General features: G+C 45.9%; 13 non-coding genes across 13 annotated transcripts; all 13 read right to left on the bottom strand.

Annotated features, from left to right (window-relative positions):
* Positions 1-1,336: 1,336 nt before the first annotated feature.
* On the bottom strand, positions 1,337-1,408 carry Trnat-agu (transfer RNA threonine (anticodon AGU)). Its single transcript has one exon. It is a non-coding gene; the product is annotated as a tRNA-Thr (tRNA).
* Positions 1,409-2,846: 1,438 nt separating this feature from the next.
* Trnat-agu (transfer RNA threonine (anticodon AGU)) lies at positions 2,847-2,918 on the bottom strand. Its single transcript has one exon. It is a non-coding gene; the product is annotated as a tRNA-Thr (tRNA).
* Positions 2,919-4,371: 1,453 nt separating this feature from the next.
* Positions 4,372-4,443, bottom strand: Trnat-agu (transfer RNA threonine (anticodon AGU)). Its single transcript has one exon. It is a non-coding gene; the product is annotated as a tRNA-Thr (tRNA).
* Positions 4,444-5,891: 1,448 nt separating this feature from the next.
* Positions 5,892-5,963, bottom strand: Trnat-agu (transfer RNA threonine (anticodon AGU)). The gene has a single exon. It is a non-coding gene; the product is annotated as a tRNA-Thr (tRNA).
* Positions 5,964-7,398: 1,435 nt separating this feature from the next.
* On the bottom strand, positions 7,399-7,470 carry Trnat-agu (transfer RNA threonine (anticodon AGU)). Its single transcript has one exon. It is a non-coding gene; the product is annotated as a tRNA-Thr (tRNA).
* A 1,468-nt stretch (positions 7,471-8,938) lies between these two features.
* Positions 8,939-9,010, bottom strand: Trnat-agu (transfer RNA threonine (anticodon AGU)). Its single transcript has one exon. It is a non-coding gene; the product is annotated as a tRNA-Thr (tRNA).
* Positions 9,011-10,458: 1,448 nt separating this feature from the next.
* On the bottom strand, positions 10,459-10,530 carry Trnat-agu (transfer RNA threonine (anticodon AGU)). Its single transcript has one exon. It is a non-coding gene; the product is annotated as a tRNA-Thr (tRNA).
* Positions 10,531-11,989: 1,459 nt separating this feature from the next.
* Positions 11,990-12,061, bottom strand: Trnat-agu (transfer RNA threonine (anticodon AGU)). Its single transcript has one exon. It is a non-coding gene; the product is annotated as a tRNA-Thr (tRNA).
* A 1,480-nt stretch (positions 12,062-13,541) lies between these two features.
* Trnat-agu (transfer RNA threonine (anticodon AGU)) lies at positions 13,542-13,613 on the bottom strand. Its single transcript has one exon. It is a non-coding gene; the product is annotated as a tRNA-Thr (tRNA).
* Positions 13,614-15,054: 1,441 nt separating this feature from the next.
* Trnat-agu (transfer RNA threonine (anticodon AGU)) lies at positions 15,055-15,126 on the bottom strand. The gene has a single exon. It is a non-coding gene; the product is annotated as a tRNA-Thr (tRNA).
* Positions 15,127-16,576: 1,450 nt separating this feature from the next.
* Positions 16,577-16,648, bottom strand: Trnat-agu (transfer RNA threonine (anticodon AGU)). The gene has a single exon. It is a non-coding gene; the product is annotated as a tRNA-Thr (tRNA).
* Positions 16,649-18,109: 1,461 nt separating this feature from the next.
* Positions 18,110-18,181, bottom strand: Trnat-agu (transfer RNA threonine (anticodon AGU)). The gene has a single exon. It is a non-coding gene; the product is annotated as a tRNA-Thr (tRNA).
* Positions 18,182-19,625: 1,444 nt separating this feature from the next.
* On the bottom strand, positions 19,626-19,697 carry Trnat-agu (transfer RNA threonine (anticodon AGU)). Its single transcript has one exon. It is a non-coding gene; the product is annotated as a tRNA-Thr (tRNA).
* Positions 19,698-20,042: the final 345 nt, after the last annotated feature.

Here is a 20,042-nt window from a genome sequence, read left to right as displayed (position 1 = left end):
ACATCTGACACGTAAACGAAGTGCTCTCCAAATAACACCACTTGCATTTCAGAACATGTCTTTCACACATGTCTACAAAATCACCTTCACCTTCAAATACAGTTTCGTAGCGACTGACGGAGACGTAGGCAAAGTTTAAAGTTGCTATTTCCATTACATCACGTTAATCAGAAAAACGGTAAGTTACATCTGCAGAGGAACAAAATTCCGTTCCTCCCCACGTGGGGCTCGAACCCACGACCCTGGGATTAAGAGCCTTATGTTCTACCGACTGCCCGACTGAGCTAGCCGCGCTGCCTCGGTGAGTATATGCCGGTTAGCACGTCACACAGTACTCGTTTGGGTTGATTGGTCCCATACAGAACCTCCCCATGTTGCCTAATGTTTTCCTAACGTCACACTCGTCACGTAGTTCACTTTTATTTCATAATCATTTCTGAGAGGTAACAGAATTGCATGACAACCTGCAGAGCTAGTTTCGTCAAAATTAACACACATACTTGATGTGACTCATAAGCCGAACGAGTTACTTTCCGACGTTATTTTAGATGTGCAAGTGCCAGTCAAAAACACGCGGCGACGGCAATATGCAAACCAATTCGCTAGTTAACACCGGTCTTGTTGTGCGTGTTTTAAGCTGAAGAGCATCTCCAAGCAGAAAATGGTCAACAGCAACATTCACACGGTTTCGTACTGCTCAAGTGCTACACTAAAACGGTATGTTTCTTTTTCAGATCTGGAAAAACACGACCGAGAGAGGAATCAAACACGCAATTTTCGGATACGAAGTCCGACGCCTTATCCATTAGGCCACACGGTCACTGACAAACAAGTGGAACTTATATACGACTCATCTCAAAACGCTCACACCACTGAGGAGTTGTGTTTTCGTTCTACACAGACGCTGCCCCTTGCTCTTTCCCACCCATTTGATACATTCAACCTGCTACGAGACCTACCAAATATAGACTGGGAAACTAAACCACACACTTTGTGCATTCGGAAATGTAAGGCAGGGCGTCCCTCTCCGCATTTGCTACGATGTCCATTTGCTACTTCTGCAGAAGTGGCGACGGCGGCGACGACGACGACGACGACGACGACGACGACAACCGCGGAAGGCTCTGAGATATGTGAGAAATACATCTATAAAATATATTTCAGACTGTCCCATCCCACCTTATGCTGTACCGCTTTGGCAAATGCTTTATCTGCGCCATTCGCCTTAATCACATCTGAGAGTAATTCTTAATAAAACGCCTCTCGCTAATTGTTAGTCATCCCAGATACTGTTTGCTATAAGGCCACGACGCGCAACTGATATCCAAAATTCGTCTGCCTCCTGTGAGGATCGAACTCACGACCCCTGGTTTACTAGACCAGTGCTCTGCCACTGAGCTAAAAAGGCGCGGCCTAGCGGTACTTTTGCGTACTTCATCCTTACGGGCGTCTGGATCATCAGACTTCAGCTGACAACACTTCATATTACCGTCTAATATTTGCAGCTATGGCGACCCATTACTGCTTGGCTACACATCTGACACGTAAAGGAAGTGCTCTCCAAATAACACCACTTGCATTTCAGAACATGTCTTTCACACATGTCTACAAAATCACCTTGACCTTCAAATACAGTTTCGTAGCGACTGACGGAGACGTAGGCAAAGTTTAAAGTTGCTATTTCCATTACATCACGTTAATCAGAAAAACGGTAAGTTACATCTGCAGAGGAACAAAATTCCGTTCCTCCCCACGTGGGGCTCGAACCCACGACCCTGGGATTAAGAGCCTTATGTTCTACCGACTGAGCTAGCCGCGCCGCCTCGGTGAGTATATGCCGGTTAGCACGTCACACAGTACTCGTTTGGGTTGATTGGTCCCATACAGAACCTCCCCATGTTGCCTAATGTTTTCCTAACGTCACACTCGTCACGTAGTTCACTTTTATTTCATAATCATTTCTGAGAGGTAACAGAATTGCATGACAACCTGCAGAGCTAGTTTCGTCAAAATTGACACACATACTTGATGTGACTCATAAGCCGAACGAGTTACTTTCCGACGTTATTTTAGATGTGCAAGTGCCAGTCAAAAACACTCGGCGACGGCAATATGCAAACCAATTCGCTAGTTAACACCGGTCTTGTTGTGCGTGTTTTAAGCTGAAGAGCATCTCCAAGCAGAAAATGGTCAACAGCAACATTCACACGGTTTCGTACTGCTCAAGTGCTACACTAAAACGGTATGTTTCTTTTTCAGATCTGGAAAAACACGACCGAGAGAGGAATCAAACACGCAATCTTCGGATACGAAGTCCGACGCCTTATCCATTAGGCCACACGGTCACTGACAAACAAGTGGAACTTATATACGACTCATCTCAAAACGCTCACACCACTGAGGAGTTGTGTTTTCGTTCTACACAGACGCTGCCCCTTGCTCTTTCCCACCCATTTGATACATTCAACCTGCTACGAGACCTACCAAATATAGACTGGGAAACTAAACCACACACTTTGTGCATTCGGAAATGTAAGGCTGGGCGTCCCTCGCCGCATTTGCTACGATGCCCATTTGCTACTTCTGCAGAAGTGGCGACGACGACGACGACGACGACGACAACCGCGGAAGGCTCTGAGATATGTGAGAAATACATCTATAAAATATATTTCAGACTGTCCCATCCCACCTTATGCTGTACCGCTTTGGCAAATGCTTTATCTGCGCCATTCGCTTTAATCACATCTGAGAGTAATTCTTAATAAAACGCCTCTCGCTAATTGTTAGTCATCCCAGATACTGTTTGCTATAAGGCCACGACGCGCAACTGATATCCAAAATTCGTCTGCCTCCTGTGAGGATCGAACTCACGACCCCTGGTTTACTAGACCAGTGCTCTGCCACTGAGCTAAACAGGCGCGGCCTAGCGGTACTTTTGCGTACTTCATCCTTACGGTCGTCTGGATCATCAGACTTCAGCTGACAACACTTCATATTACCGTCTAATATTTGCAGCTATGGCGACCCATTACTGCTTGGCTACACATCTGACACGTAAAGGAAGTGCTCTCCAAATAACACCACTTGCATTTCAGAACATGTCTTTCACACATGTCTACAAAATCACCTTCACCTTCAAATACAGTTTCCTTGCGACTGACGGAGACGTAGGCAAAGTTTAAAGTTGCTATTTCCATTACATCACGTTAATCAGAAAAACGGTAAGTTACATCTGCAGAGGAACAAAATTCCGTTCCTCCCCACGTGGGGCTCGAACCCACGACCCTGGGATTAAGAGCCTTATGTTCTACCGACTGAGCTAGCCGCGCTGCCTCAGTGAGTATATGCCGGTTAGCACGTCACATAGTACTCGTTTGGGTTGATTGGTCCCATACAGAACCTCCCCATGTTGCCTAATGTTTTCCTAACGTCACACTCGTCACGTAGTTCACTTTTATTTCATAATCATTTCTGAGAGGTAACAGAATTGCATGACAACCTGCAGAGCTAGTTTCGTCAAAATTGACACACATACTTGATGTGACTCATAAGCCGAACGAGTTACTTTCCGACGTTATTTTAGATGTGCAAGTGCCAGTCAAAAACACGCGGCGACGGCAATATGCAAACCAATTCGCTAGTTAACACCGGTCTTGTTGTGCGTGTTTTAAGCTGAAGAGCATCTCCAAGCAGAAAATGGTCAACAGCAACATTCACACGGTTTCGTACTGCTCAAGTGCTACACTAAAACGGTATGTTTCTTTTTCAGATCTGGAAAAACACGACCGAGAGAGGAATCAAACACGCAATCTTCGGATACGAAGTCCGACGCCTTATCCATTAGGCCACACGGTCACTGGCAAACAAGTGGAACTTATATACGACTCATCTCAAAACGCTCACACCACTGAGGAGTTGTGTTTTCGTTCTACACAGACGCTGCCCCTTGCTCTTTCCCACCCATTTGATACATTCAACCTGCTACGAGACCTACCAAATATAGACTGGGAAACTAAACCACACACTTTGTGCATTCGGAAATGTAAGGCTGGGCGTCCCTCTCCGCATTTGCTACGATGTCCATTTGCTACTTCTGCAGAAGTGGCGGCGACGACGACGACGACGACGACGACGACGACGACGACAACCGCGGAAGGCTCTGAGATATGTGAGAAATACATCTATAAAATATATTTCAGACTGTCCCATCCCACCTTATGCTGTACCGCTTTGGCAAATGCTTTATCTGCGCCATTCGCCTTAATCACATCTGAGAGTAATTCTTAATAAAACGCCTCTCGCTAATTGTTAGTCATCCCAGATACTGTTTGCTATAAGGCCACGACGCGCAACTGATATCCAAAATTCGTCTGCCTCCTGTGAGGATCGAACTCACGACCCCTGGTTTACTAGACCAGTGCTCTGCCACTGAGCTAAAGAGGCGCGGTCCAGCGGTACTTTTGCGTACTTCATCCTTACGGTCGTCTGGATCATCAGACTTCAGCTGACAACACTTCATATTACCGTCTAATATTTGCAGCTATGGCGACCCATTACTGCTTGCCTACACATCTGACACGTAAAGGAAGTGCTCTCCAAATAACACCACTTGCATTTCAGAACATGTCTTTCAACATGTCTACAAAATCACCTTCACCTTCAAATACAGTTTCCTTGCGACTGACGGAGACGTAGGCAAAGTTTAAAGTTGCTATTTCCATTACATCACGTTAATCAGAAAAACGGTAAGTTACATCTGCAGAGGAACAAAATTCCGTTCTTCCCCACGTGGGGCTCGAACCCACGACCCTGGGATTAAGAGCCTTACGTTCTACCGACTGCCCGACTGAGCTAGCCGCGCTGCCTCGGTGAGTATATGCCGGTTAGCACGTCACACAGTACTCGTTTGGGTTGATTGGTCCCATACAGAACCTCCCCATGTTGCCTAATGTTTTCCTAACGTCACACTCGTCACGTAGTTCACTTTTATTTCATAATCATTTCTGAGAGGTAACAGAATTGCATGACAACCTGCAGAGCTAGTTTCGTCAAAATTAACACACATACTTGATGTGACTCATAAGCCGAACGAGTTACTTTCCGACGTTATTTTAGATGTGCAAGTGCCAGTCAAAAACACGCGGCGACGGCAATATGCAAACCAAATCGCTAGTTAACACCGGTCTTGTTGTGCGTGTTTTAAGCTGAAGAGCATCTCCAAGCAGAAAATGGTCAACAGCAACATTCACACGGTTTCGTACTGCTCAAGTGCTACACTAAAACGGTATGTTTCTTTTTCAGATCTGGAAAAACACGACCGAGAGAGGAATCAAACACGCAATCTTCGGATACGAAGTCCGACGCCTTATCCATTAGGCCACACGGTCACTGACAAACAAGTGGAACTTATATACGACTCATCTCAAAACGCTCACACCACTGAGGAGTTGTGTTTTCGTTCTACACAGACGCTGCCCCTTGCTCTTTCCCACCCATTTGATACATTCAACCTGCTACGAGACCTACCAAATATAGACTGGGAAACTAAACCACACACTTTGTGCATTCGGAAATGTAAGGCTGGGCGTCCCTCTCCGCATTTGCTACGATGTCCATTTGCTACTTCTGCAGAAGTGGCGACGACGACGACGACGACGACGACGACAACCGCGGAAGGCTCTGAGATATGTGAGAAATACATCTATAAAATATATTTCAGACTGTCCCATCCCACCTTATGCTGTACCGCTTTGGCAAATGCTTTATCTGCGCCATTCGCCTTAATCACATCTGAGAGTAATTCTTAATAAAACGCCTCTCGCTAATTGTTAGTCATCCCAGATACTGTTTGCTATAAGGCCACGACGCGCAACTGATATCCAAAATTCGTCTGCCTCCTGTGAGGATCGAACTCACGACTCCTGGTTTACTAGACCAGTGCTCTGCCACTGAGCTAAAGAGGCGCGGCCTAGCGGTACTTTTGCGTACTTCATCCTTACGGTCGTCTGGATCATCAGACTTCAGCTGACAACACTTCATATTACCGTCTAATATTTGCAGCTATGGCGACCCATTACTGCTTGCCTACACATCTGACACGTAAAGGAAGTGCTCTCCAAATAACACCACTTGCATTTCAGAACATGTCTTTCACACATGTCTACAAAATCACCTTCACCTTCAAATACAGTTTCGTAGCGACTGACGGAGACGTAGGCAAAGTTTAAAGTTGCTATTTCCATTACATCACGTTAATCAGAAAAACGGTAAGTTACATCTGCAGAGGAACAAAATTCCGTTCCTCCCCACGTGGGGCTCGAACCCACGACCCTGGGATTAAGAGCCTTATGTTCTACCGACTGAGCTAGCCGCGCTGCCTCGGTGAGTATATGCCGGTTAGCACGTCACACAGTACTCGTTTGGGTTGATTGGTCCCATACAGAACCTCCCCATGTTGCCTAATGTTTTCCTAACGTCACACTCGTCACGTAGTTCACTTTTATTTCATAATCATTTCTGAGAGGTAACAGAATTGCATGACAACCTGCAGAGCTAGTTTCGTCAAAATTAACACACATACTTGATGTGACTCATAAGCCGAACGAGTTACTTTCCGACGTTATTTTAGATGTGCAAGTGCCAGTCAAAAACACGCGGCGACGGCAATATGCAAACCAATTCGCTAGTTAACACCGGTCTTGTTGTGCGTGTTTTAAGCTGAAGAGCATCTCCAAGCAGAAAATGGTCAACAGCAACATTCACACGGTTTCGTACTGCTCAAGTGCTACACTAAAACGGTATGTTTCTTTTTCAGATCTGGAAAAACACGACCGAGAGAGGAATCAAACACGCAATCTTCGGATACGAAGTCCGACGCCTTATCCATTAGGCCACACGGTCACTGACAAACAAGTGGAACTTATATACGACTCATCTCAAAACGCTCACACCACTGAGGAGTTGTGTTTTCGTTCTACACAGACGCTGCCCCTTGCTCTTTCCCACCCATTTGATACATTCAACCTGCTACGAGACCTACCAAATATAGACTGGGAAACTAAACCACACACTTTGTGCATTCGGAAATGTAAGGCTGGGCGTCCCTCTCCGCATTTGCTACGATGTCCATTTGCTACTTCTGCAGAAGTGGCGACGACGACGACGACGACGACAACCGCGGAAGGCTCTGAGATATGTGAGAAATACATCTATAAAATATATTTCAGACTGTCCCATCCCACCTTATGCTGTACCGCTTTGGCAAATGCTTTATCTGCGCCATTCGCCTTAATCACATCTGAGAGTAATTCTTAATAAAACGCCTCTCGCTAATTGTTAGTCATCCCAGATACTGTTTGCTATAAGGCCACGACGCGCAACTGATATCCAAAATTCGTCTGCCTCCTGTGAGGATCGAACTCACGACTCCTGGTTTACTAGACCAGTGCTCTGCCACTGAGCTAAAGAGGCGCGGCCTAGCGGTACTTTTGCGTACTTCATCCTTACGGTCGTCTGGATCATCAGACTTCAGCTGACAACACTTCATATTACCGTCTAATATTTGCAGCTATGGCGACCCATTACTGCTTGCCTACACATCTGACACGTAAACGAAGTGCTCTCCAAATAACACCACTTGCATTTCAGAACATGTCTTTCACACATGTCTACAAAATCACCTTCACCTTCAAATACAGTTTCGTAGCGACTGACGGAGACGTAGGCAAAGTTTAAAGTTGCTATTTCCATTACATCACGTTAATCAGAAAAACGGTAAGTTACATCTGCAGAGGAACAAAATTCCGTTCCTCCCCACGTGGGGCTCGAACCCACGACCCTGGGATTAAGAGCCTTATGTTCTACCGACTGAGCTAGCCGCGCTGCCTCAGTGAGTATATGCCGGTTAGCACGTCACATAGTACTCGTTTGGGTTGATTGGTCCCATACAGAACCTCCCCATGTTGCCTAATGTTTTCCTAACGTCACACTCGTCACGTAGTTCACTTTTATTTCATAATCATTTCTGAGAGGTAACAGAATTGCATGACAACCTGCAGAGCTAGTTTCGTCAAAATTGACACACATACTTGATGTGACTCATAAGCCGAACGAGTTACTTTCCGACGTTATTTTAGATGTGCAAGTGCCAGTCAAAAACACGCGGCGACGGCAATATGCAAACCAATTCGCTAGTTAACACCGGTCTTGTTGTGCGTGTTTTAAGCTGAAGAGCATCTCCAAGCAGAAAATGGTCAACAGCAACATTCACACGGTTTCGTACTGCTCAAGTGCTACACTAAAACGGTATGTTTCTTTTTCAGATCTGGAAAAACACGACCGAGAGAGGAATCAAACACGCAATCTTCGGATACGAAGTCCGACGCCTTATCCATTAGGCCACACGGTCACTGGCAAACAAGTGGAACTTATATACGACTCATCTCAAAACGCTCACACCACTGAGGAGTTGTGTTTTCGTTCTACACAGACGCTGCCCCTTCCTCTTTCCCACCCATTTGATACATTCAACCTGCTACGAGACCTACCAAATATAGACTGGGAAACTAAACCACACACTTTGTGCATTCGGAAATGTAAGGCTGGGCGTCCCTCTCCGCATTTGCTACGATGTCCATTTGCTACTTCTGCAGAAGTGGCGGCGACGACGACGACGACGACGACGACGACGACGACGACGACGACGACGACGACAACCGCAGAAGGCTCTGAGATATGTGAGAAATACATCTATAAAATATATTTCAGACTGTCCCATCCCACCTTATGCTGTACCGCTTTGGCAAATGCTTTATCTGCGCCATTCGCCTTAATCACATCTGAGAGTAATTCTTAATAAAACGCCTCTCGCTAATTGTTAGTCATCCCAGATACTGTTTGCTATAAGGCCACGACGCGCAACTGATATCCAAAATTCGTCTGCCTCCTGTGAGGATCGAACTCACGACCCCTGGTTTACTAGACCAGTGCTCTGCCACTGAGCTAAAGAGGCGCGGCCCAGCGGTACTTTTGCGTACTTCATCCTTACGGTCGTCTGGATCATCAGACTTCAGCTGACAACACTTCATATTACCGTCTAATATTTGCAGCTATGGCGACCCATTACTGCTTGCCTACACATCTGACACGTAAAGGAAGTGCTCTCCAAATAACACCACTTGCATTTCAGAACATGTCTTTCAACATGTCTACAAAATCACCTTCACCTTCAAATACAGTTTCCTTGCGACTGACGGAGACGTAGGCAAAGTTTAAAGTTGCTATTTCCATTACATCACGTTAATCAGAAAAACGGTAAGTTACATCTGCAGAGGAACAAAATTCCGTTCTTCCCCACGTGCGGCTCGAACCCACGACCCTGGGATTAAGAGCCTTACGTTCTACCGACTGCCCGACTGAGCTAGCCGCGCTGCCTCGGTGAGTATATGCCGGTTAGCACGTCACACAGTACTCGTTTGGGTTGATTGGTCCCATACAGAACCTCCCCATGTTGCCTAATGTTTTCCTAACGTCACACTCGTCACGTAGTTCACTTTTATTTCATAATCATTTCTGAGAGGTAACAGAATTGCATGACAACCTGCAGAGCTAGTTTCGTCAAAATTAACACACATACTTGATGTGACTCATAAGCCGAACGAGTTACTTTCCGACGTTATTTTAGATGTGCAAGTGCCAGTCAAAAACACGCGGCGACGGCAATATGCAAACCAATTCGCTAGTTAACACCGGTCTTGTTGTGCGTGTTTTAAGCTGAAGAGCATCTCCAAGCAGAAAATGGTCAACAGCAACATTCACACGGTTTCGTACTGCTCAAGTGCTACACTAAAACGGTATGTTTCTTTTTCAGATCTGGAAAAACACGACCGAGAGAGGAATCAAACACGCAATCTTCGGATACGAAGTCCGACGCCTTATCCATTAGGCCACACGGTCACTGACAAACAAGTGGAACTTATATACGACTCATCTCAAAACGCTCACACCACTGAGGAGTTGTGTTTTCGTTCTACACAGACGCTGCCCCTTGCTCTTTCCCACCCATTTGATACATTCAACCTGCTACGAGACCTACCAAATATAGACTGGGAAACTAAACCACACACTTTGTGCATTCGGAAATGTAAGGCTGGGCGTCCCTCTCCGCATTTGCTACGATGTCCATTTGCTACTTCTGCAGAAGTGGCGACGACGACGACGACGACGACGACGACAACCGCGGAAGGCTCTGAGATATGTGAGAAATACATCTATAAAATATATTTCAGACTGTCCCATCCCACCTTATGCTGTACCGCTTTGGCAAATGCTTTATCTGCGCCATTCGCCTTAATCACATCTGAGAGTAATTCTTAATAAAACGCCTCTCGCTAATTGTTAGTCATCCCAGATACTGTTTGCTATAAGGCCACGACGCGCAACTGATATCCAAAATTCGTCTGCCTCCTGTGAGGATCGAACTCACGACTCCTGGTTTACTAGACCAGTGCTCTGCCACTGAGCTAAAGAGGCGCGGCCTAGCGGTACTTTTGCGTACTTCATCCTTACGGTCGTCTGGATCATCAGACTTCAGCTGACAACACTTCATATTACCGTCTAATATTTGCAGCTATGGCGACCCATTACTGCTTGCCTACACATCTGACACGTAAAGGAAGTGCTCTCCAAATAACACCACTTGCATTTCAGAACATGTCTTTCACACATGTCTACAAAATCACCTTCACCTTCAAATACAGTTTCGTAGCGACTGACGGAGACGTAGGCAAAGTTTAAAGTTGCTATTTCCATTACATCACGTTAATCAGAAAAACGGTAAGTTACATCTGCAGAGGAACAAAATTCCGTTCCTCCCCACGTGGGGCTCGAACCCACGACCCTGGGATTAAGAGCCTTATGTTCTACCGACTGAGCTAGCCGCGCTGCCTCGGTGAGTATATGCCGGTTAGCACGTCACACAGTACTCGTTTGGGTTGATTGGTCCCATACAGAACCTCCCCATGTTGCCTAATGTTTTCCTAACGTCACACTCGTCACGTAGTTCACTTTTATTTCATAATCATTTCTGAGAGGTAACAGAATTGCATGACAACCTGCAGAGCTAGTTTCGTCAAAATTAACACACATACTTGATGTGACTCATAAGCCGAACGAGTTACTTTCCGACGTTATTTTAGATGTGCAAGTGCCAGTCAAAAACACGCGGCGACGGCAATATGCAAACCAATTCGCTAGTTAACACCGGTCTTGTTGTGCGTGTTTTAAGCTGAAGAGCATCTCCAAGCAGAAAATGGTCAACAGCAACATTCACACGGTTTCGTACTGCTCAAGTGCTACACTAAAACGGTATGTTTCTTTTTCAGATCTGGAAAAACACGACCGAGAGAGGAATCAAACACGCAATCTTCGGATACGAAGTCCGACGCCTTATCCATTAGGCCACACGGTCACTGACAAACAAGTGGAACTTATATACGACTCATCTCAAAACGCTCACACCACTGAGGAGTTGTGTTTTCGTTCTACACAGACGCTGCCCCTTGCTCTTTCCCACCCATTTGATACATTCAACCTGCTACGAGACCTACCAAATATAGACTGGGAAACTAAACCACACACTTTGTGCATTCGGAAATGTAAGGCTGGGCGTCCCTCTCCGCATTTGCTACGATGTCCATTTGCTACTTCTGCAGAAGTGGCGACGACGACGACGACGACGACGACGACGACGACGACGACGACGACAACCGCGGAAGGCTCTGAGATATGTGAGAAATACATCTATAAAATATATTTCAGACTGTCCCATCCCACCTTATGCTGTACCGCTTTGGCAAATGCTTTATCTGCGCCATTCGCCTTAATCACATCTGAGAGTAATTCTTAATAAAACGCCTCTCGCTAATTGTTAGTCATCCCAGATACTGTTTGCTATAAGGCCACGACGCGCAACTGATATCCAAAATTCGTCTGCCTCCTGTGAGGATCGAACTCACGACCCCTGGTTTACTAGACCAGTGCTCTGCCACTGAGCTAAAGAGGCGCGGCCTAGCGGTACTTTTACATACTTCATCCTTACGGTCGTCTGGATCATCAGACTTCAGCTGACAACACTTCATATTACCGTCTAATATTTGCAGCTATGGCGACCCATTACTGCTTGGCTACACATCTGACACGTAAAGGAAGTGCTCCCCAAATAACACCACTTGCATTTCAGAACATGTCTTTCACACATGTCTACAAAATCACCTTCACCTTCAAATACAGTTTCGTAGCGACTGACGGAGACGTAGGCAAAGTTTAAAGTTGCTATTTCCATTACATCACGTTAATCAGAAAAACGGTAAGTTACATCTGCAGAGGAACAAAATTCCGTTCCTCCCCACGTGGGGCTCGAACCCACGACCCTGGGATTAAGAGCCTTATGTTCTACCGACTGAGCTAGCCGCGCTGCCTCGGTGAGTATATGCCGGTTAGCACGTCACACAGTACTCGTTTGGGTTGATTGGTCCCATACAGAACCTCCCCATGTTGCCTAATGTTTTCCTAACGTCACACTCGTCACGTAGTTCACTTTTATTTCATAATCATTTCTGAGAGGTAACAGAATTGCATGACAACCTGCAGAGCTAGTTTCGTCAAAATTGACACACATACTTGATGTGACTCATAAGCCGAACGAGTTACTTTCCGACGTTATTTTAGATGTGCAAGTGCCAGTCATAAACACGCGGCGACGGCAATATGCAAACCAATTCGCTAGTTAACACCGGTCTTGTTGTGCGTGTTTTAAGCTGAAGAGCATCTCCAAGCAGAAAATGGTCAACAGCAACATTCACACGGTTTCGTACTGCTCAAGTGCTACACTAAAACGGTATGTTTCTTTTTCAGATCTGGAAAAACACGACCGAGAGAGGAATCAAACACGCAATCTTCGGATACGAAGCCCGACGCCTTATCCATTAGGCCACACAGTCACTGACAAACAAGTGGAACTTATATACGACTCATCTCAAAACGCTCACACCACTGAGGAGTTGTGTTTTCGTTCTACACAGACGCTGCCCCTTGCTCTTTCCCACCCATTTGATACATTCAACCTGCTACGAGACCTACCAAATATAGACTGGGAAACTAAACCACACACTTTGTGCATTCGGAAATGTAAGGCAGGGCGTCCCTCGCCGCATTTGCCACGATGTCCATTTGCTACTTCTGCAGAAGTGGCGGCGGCGGCGGCGGCGACGACGACGACGACGACGACGACGACGACGACGACGACGACGACGACGACAACCGCGGAAGGCTCTGAAATATGTGAGAAATACATCTATAAAATATATTTCAGACTGTCCCATCCCACCTTCTGCTGTATCGCTTTGGCAAATGCTTTATCTGCGCCATTCGCCTTAATCACATCTGAGAGTAATTCTTAATAAAACGCCTCTCGCTAATTGTTAGTCATCCCAGATACTGTTTGCTATAAGGCCACGACGCGCAACTGATATCCAAAATTCGTCTGCCTCCTGTGAGGATCGAACTCACGACCCCTGGTTTACTAGACCAGTGCTCTGCCACTGAGCTAAAGAGGCGCGGCCTAGCGGTACTTTTGCGTACTTCATCCTTACGGTCGTCTGGATCATCAGACTTCAGCTGATAACACTTCATATTACCGTCTAATATTTGCAGCTATGGCGACCCATTACTGCTTGGCTACACATCTGACACGTAAAGGAAGTGCTCTCCAAATAACACCACTTGCATTTCAGAACATGTCTTTCACACATGTCTACAAAATCACCTTCACCTTCAAATACAGTTTCGTAGCGACTGACGGAGACGTAGGCAAAGTTTAAAGTTGCTATTTCCATTACATCACGTTAATCAGAAAAACGGTAAGTTACATCTGCAGAGGAACAAAATTCCGTTCCTCCCCACGTGGGGCTCGAACACACGACCCTGGGATTAAGAGCCTTATGTTCTACCGACTGAGGTAGCCGCGCTGCCTCGGTGAGTATATGCCGGTTAGCACGTCACACAGTACTGGTTTGGGTTGATTGGTCCCATACAGAACCTCCCCATGTTGCCTAATGTTTTCCTAACGTCACACTCGTCACGTAGTTCACTTTTATTTCATAATCATTTCTGAGAGGTAACAGAATTGCATGACAACCTGCAGAGCTAGTTTCGTCAAAATTAACACACATACTTGATGTGACTCATAAGCCGAACGAGTTACTTTCCGACGTTATTTTAGATGTGCAAGTGCCAGTCAAAAACACGCGGCGACGGCAATATGCAAACCAATTCGCTAGTTAACACCGGTCTTGTTGTGCGTGTTTTAAGCTGAAGAGCATCTCCAAGCAGAAAATGGTCAACAGCAACATTCACACGGTTTCGTACTGCTCAAGTGCTACACTAAAACGGTATGTTTCTTTTTCAGATCTGGAAAAACACGACCGAGAGAGGAATCAAACACGCAATCTTCGGATACGAAGTCCGACGCCTTATCCATTAGGCCACACGGTCACTGACAAACAAGTGGAACTTATATACGACTCATCTCAAAACGCTCACACCACTGAGGAGTTGTGTTTTCGTTCTACACAGACGCTGCCCCTGGCTCTTTCCCACCCATTTGATACATTCAACCTGCTACGAGACCTACCAAATATAGACTGGGAAACTAAACCACACACTTTGTGCATTCGGAAATGTAAGGCAGGGCGTCCCTCGCCGCATTTGCTACGATGTCCATTTGCTACTTCTGCAGAAGTGGCGACGACGACGACGACGACGACGACGACAACCGCGGAAGGCTCTGAGATATGTGAGAAATACATCTATAAAATATATTTCAGACTGTGCCATCCCACCTTATGCTGTACCGCTTTGGCAAATGCTTTATCTGCGCCATTCGCCTTAATCACATCTGAGAGTAATTCTTAATAAAACGCCTCTCGCTAATTGTTCGTCATCCCAGATACTGTTTGCTATAAGGCCACGACGCGCAACTGATATCCAAAATTCGTCTGTCTCCTGTGAGGATCGAACTCACGACCCCTGGTTTACTAGACCAGTGCTCTGCCACTGAGCTAAAGAGGCGCGGCCTAGCGGTACATTTGCGTACTTCCTCCTTACGGTCGTCTGGATCATCAGACTTCAGCTGACAACACTTCATATTACCGTCTAATATTTGCAGCTATGGCGACCCATTACTGCTTGGCTACACATCTGACACGTAAAGGAAGTGCTCTCCAAATAACACCACTTGCATTTCAGAACATGTCTTTCACACATGTCTACAAAATCACCTTCACCTTCAAATACAGTTTCGTAGCGACTGACGGAGACGTAGGCAAAGTTTAAAGTTGCTATTTCCATTACATCACGTTAATCAGAAAAACGGTAAGTTACATCTGCAGAGGAATAAAATTCCGTTCCTCCCCACGTGGGGCTCGAACCCACGACCCTGGGATTAAGAGCCTTATGTTCTACCGACTGAGCTAGCCGCGCTGCCTCGGTGAGTATATGCCGGTTAGCACGTCACACAGTACTCGTTTGGGTTGATTGGTCCCATACAGAACCTCCCCATGTTGCCTAATGTTTTCCTAACGTCACACTCGTCACGTAGTTCACTTTTATTTCATAATCATTTCTGAGAGGTAACAGAATTGCATGACAACCTGCAGAGCTAGTTTCGTCAAAATTGACACACATACTTGATGTGACTCATAAGCCGAACGAGTTACTTTCCGACATTATTTTAGATGTGCAAGTGCCAGTCAAAAACACGCGGCGACGGCAATATGCAAACCAATTCGCTAGTTAACACCGGTCTTGTTGTGCGTGTTTTAAGCTGAAGAGCATCTCCAAGCAGAAAATGGTCAACAGCAACATTCACACGGTTTCGTACTGCTCAAGTGCTACACTAAAACGGTATGTTTCTTTTTCAGATCTGGAAAAACACGACCGAGAGAGGAATCAAACACGCAATCTTCGGATACGAAGTCCGACGCCTTATCCATTAGGCCACACGGTCACTGACAAACAAGTGGAACTTATATACGACTCATCTAAAAACGCTCACACCACTGAGGAGTTGTGTTTTCGTTCTACACAGACGCTGCCCCTTGCTCTTTCCCACCCATTTGATACATTCAACCTGCTACGAGACCTACCAAATATAGACTGGGAAACTAAACCACACACTTTGTGCATTCGGAAATGTAAGGCTGGGCGTCCCTCGCCGCATTTGCTACGATGTCCATTTGCTACTTCTGCAGAAGTGGCGACGACGACGACGACGACGACGACGAAGACGACGACAACCGCGGAAGGCTCTGAGATATGTGAGAAATACATCTATAAAATATATTTCAGACTGTCCCATCCCACCTTATGCTGTACCGCTTTGGCAAATGCTTTATCTGCGCCATTCGCCTTAATCACATCTGAGAGTAATTCTTAATAAAACGCCTCTCGCTAATTGTTAGTCATCCCAGATACTGTTTGCTATAAGGCCACGACGCGCAACTGATATCCAAAATTCGTCTGTCTCCTGTGAGGATCGAACTCACGACCCCTGGTTTACTAGACCAGTGCTCTGCCACTGAGCTAAAGAGGCGCGGCCTAGCGGTACTTTTGCGTACTTCATCCTGACGGTCGTCTGGATCATCAGACTTCAGCTGACAACACTTCATATTACCGTCTAATATTCGCAGCTATGGCGACCCATTACTGCTTGGCTACACATCTGACACGTAAAGGAAGTGCTCTCCAAATAACACCACTTGCATTTCAGAACATGTCTTTCACACATGTCTACAAAATCACTTTCACCTTCAAATACAGTTTCCTTGCGACTGACGGAGACGTAGGCAAAGTTTAAAGTTGCTATTTCCATTACATCACGTTAATCAGAAAAACGGTAAGTTACATCTGCAGAGGAACAAAATTCCGTTCCTCCCCACGTGGGGCTCGAACCCACGACCCTGGGATTAAGAGCCTTATGTTTTACCGACTGAGCTAGCCGCGCTGCCTCGGTGAGTATATGCCGGTTAGCACGTCACACAGTACTCGTTTGGGTTGATTGGTCCCATACAGAACCTCCCAATGTTGCCTAATGTTTTCCTAACGTCACACTCGTCACGTAGTTCACTTTTATTTCATAATCATTTCTGAGAGGTAACAGAATTGCATGACAACCTGCAGAGCTAGTTTCGTCAAAATTAACACACATACTTGATGTGACTCATAAGCCGAACGAGTTACTTTCCGACGTTATTTTAGATGTGCAAGTGCCAGTCAAAAACACGCGGCGACGGCAATATGCAAACCAATTCGCTAGTTAACACCGGTCTTTTTGTGCGTGTTTTAAGCTGAAGAGCATCTCCAAGCAGAAAATGGTCAACAGCAACATTCACACGGTTTCGTACTGCTCAAGTGCTACACTAAAACGGTATGTTTCTTTTTCAGATCTGGAAAAACACGACCGAGAGAGGAATCAAACACGCAATCTTCGGATACGAAGTCCGACGCCTTATCCATTAGGCCACACAGTGACTGACAAACAAGTGGAACTTATATACGACTCATCTCAAAACGCTCACACCACTGAGGAGTTGTGTTTTCGTTCTACACAGACGCTGCCCCTTGCTCTTTAACACCCATTTGATACATTCAACCTGCTACGAGACCTACCAAATATAGACTGGGAAACTAAACCACACACTTTGTGCATTCGGAAATGTAAGGCAGGCGTCCCTCGCCGCATTTGCTACGATGTCCATTTGCTACTTCTGCAGAAGTGGCGGCGGCGGCGACGACGACGACGACGACGACGACGACGACGACGACGACAACCGCGGAAGGCTCTGAGATATGTGAGAAATACATCTATAAATTATATTTCAGGCTGTCCCATCCCACCTTCTGCTGTATCGCTTTGGCAAATGCTTTATCTGCGCCATTCGCCTTAATCACATCTGAGAGTAATTCTTAATAAAACGCCTCTCGCTAATTGTTAGTCATCCCAGATACTGTTTGCTATAAGGCCACGACGCGCAACTGATATCCAAAATTCGTCTGCCTCCTGTGAGGATCGAACTCACGACCCCTGGTTTACTAGACCAGTGCTCTGCCACTGAGCTAAAGAAGCGCGGCCTAGCGGTACTTTTGCGTACTTCATTCTTACGGTCGTCTGGATCATCAGACTTCAGCTGATAACACTTAATATTACCGTCTAATATTTGCAGCTATGGCGACCCATTAGTGCTTGGCTACACCTCTGACACGTAAAGGAAGTGCTCTCCAAATAACACCACTTGCATTTCAGAACATGTCTTTCACACATGTCTAGAAAATCACCTTCACCTTCAAATACAGTTTCGTAGCGACTGACGGAGACGTAGGCAAAGTTTAAAGTTGCTATTTCCATTACATCACGTTAATCAGAAAAACGGTAAGTTACATCTGCAGAGGAACAAAATTCCGTTCCTCCCCACGTGGGGCTCGAACCCACGACCCTGTTATTAAGAGCCTTATGTTCTACCGACTGAGCTAGCCGCGCTGCCTCGTTGAGTATATGCCGGTTAGCACGTCACACAGTACTCGTTTGGGTTGATTGGTCCCATACAGAACCTCCCCATGTTGCCTAATGTTTTCCTAACGTCACACTCGCCACGTAGTTCACTTTTATTTCATAATCATTTCTGAGAGGTAACAGAATTGCATGACAACCTGCAGAGCTAGTTTCGTCAAAATTAACACACATACTTGATGTGACTCATAAGCCGAACGAGTTACTTTCCGACGTTATTTTAGATGTGCAAGTGCCAGTCAAAAACACGCGGCGACGGCAATATGCAAACCAATTCGCTAGTTAACACCGGTCTTGTTGTGCGTGTTTTAAGCTGAAGAGCATCTCCAAGCAGAAAATGGTCAACAGCAACATTCACACGGTTTCGTACTGCTCAAGTGCTACACTAAAACGGTATTTTCCTTTATCAGATCTGGAAAAACACGACCGAGAGAGGAATCAAACACGCAATCTTCGGATACGAAGTCCGACGCCTTATCCATTAGGCCACACGGTCACTGACAAACAAGTGGAACTTATATACGACTCATCTCAAAACGCTCACACCACTGAGGAGTTGTGTTTTCGTTCTACACAGACGCTGCCCCTTGCTCTTTCCCACCCATTTGATACATTCAACCTGCTACGAGACCTACCAAATATAGACTGGGAAACTAAACCACACACTTTGTGCATTCGGAAATGTAAGGCTGGGCGTCGCTCTCCGCATTTGCTACGATGTCCATTTGCTACTTCTGCAGAAGTGGCGACGACGACGACGACGACGACGACGACGACAACCGCGGAAGGCTCTGAGATATGTGAGAAATACATCTATAAAATATATTTCAGACTGTCCCATCCCACCTTATGCTGTACCGCTTTGGCAAATGCTTTATCTGCGCCATTCGCCTTAATCACATCTGAGAGTAATTCTTAATAAAACGCCTCTCGCTAATTGTTAGTCATCCCAGATACTGTTTGCTATAAGGCCACGACGCGCAACTGATATCCAAAATTCGTCTGCCTCCTGTGAGGATCGAACTCACGACCCCTGGTTTACTAGACCAGTGCTCTGCCACTGAGCTAAATAGGCGCGGCCTAGCGGTACTTTTGCGTACTTCATCCTTACGGTCGTCTGGATCATCAGACTTCAGCTGACAACATTTCATATTACCGTCTAATATTTGCAGCTATGGCGACCCATTACTGCTTGCCTACACATCTGACACGTAAAGGAAGTGCTCTCCAAATAACACCACTTGCATTTCAGAACATGTCTTTCACACATGTCTACAAAATCACCTTCACCTTCAAATACAGTTTCCTTGCGACTGACGGAGACGTAGGCAAAGTTTAAAGTTGCTATTTCCATTACATCACGTTAATCAGAAAAACGGTAAGTTACATCTGCAGAGGAACAAAATTCCGTTCCTCCCCA

Source organism: Schistocerca gregaria, chromosome 4, assembly GCF_023897955.1.
Source record: "Schistocerca gregaria isolate iqSchGreg1 chromosome 4, iqSchGreg1.2, whole genome shotgun sequence".
Classification (NCBI taxonomy): Eukaryota; Metazoa; Arthropoda; class Insecta; order Orthoptera; family Acrididae; genus Schistocerca; species Schistocerca gregaria.
The sequence above is the reverse complement of the archived record's forward strand: the minus strand, read 5'-3'. Positions and strand labels throughout refer to the sequence as shown.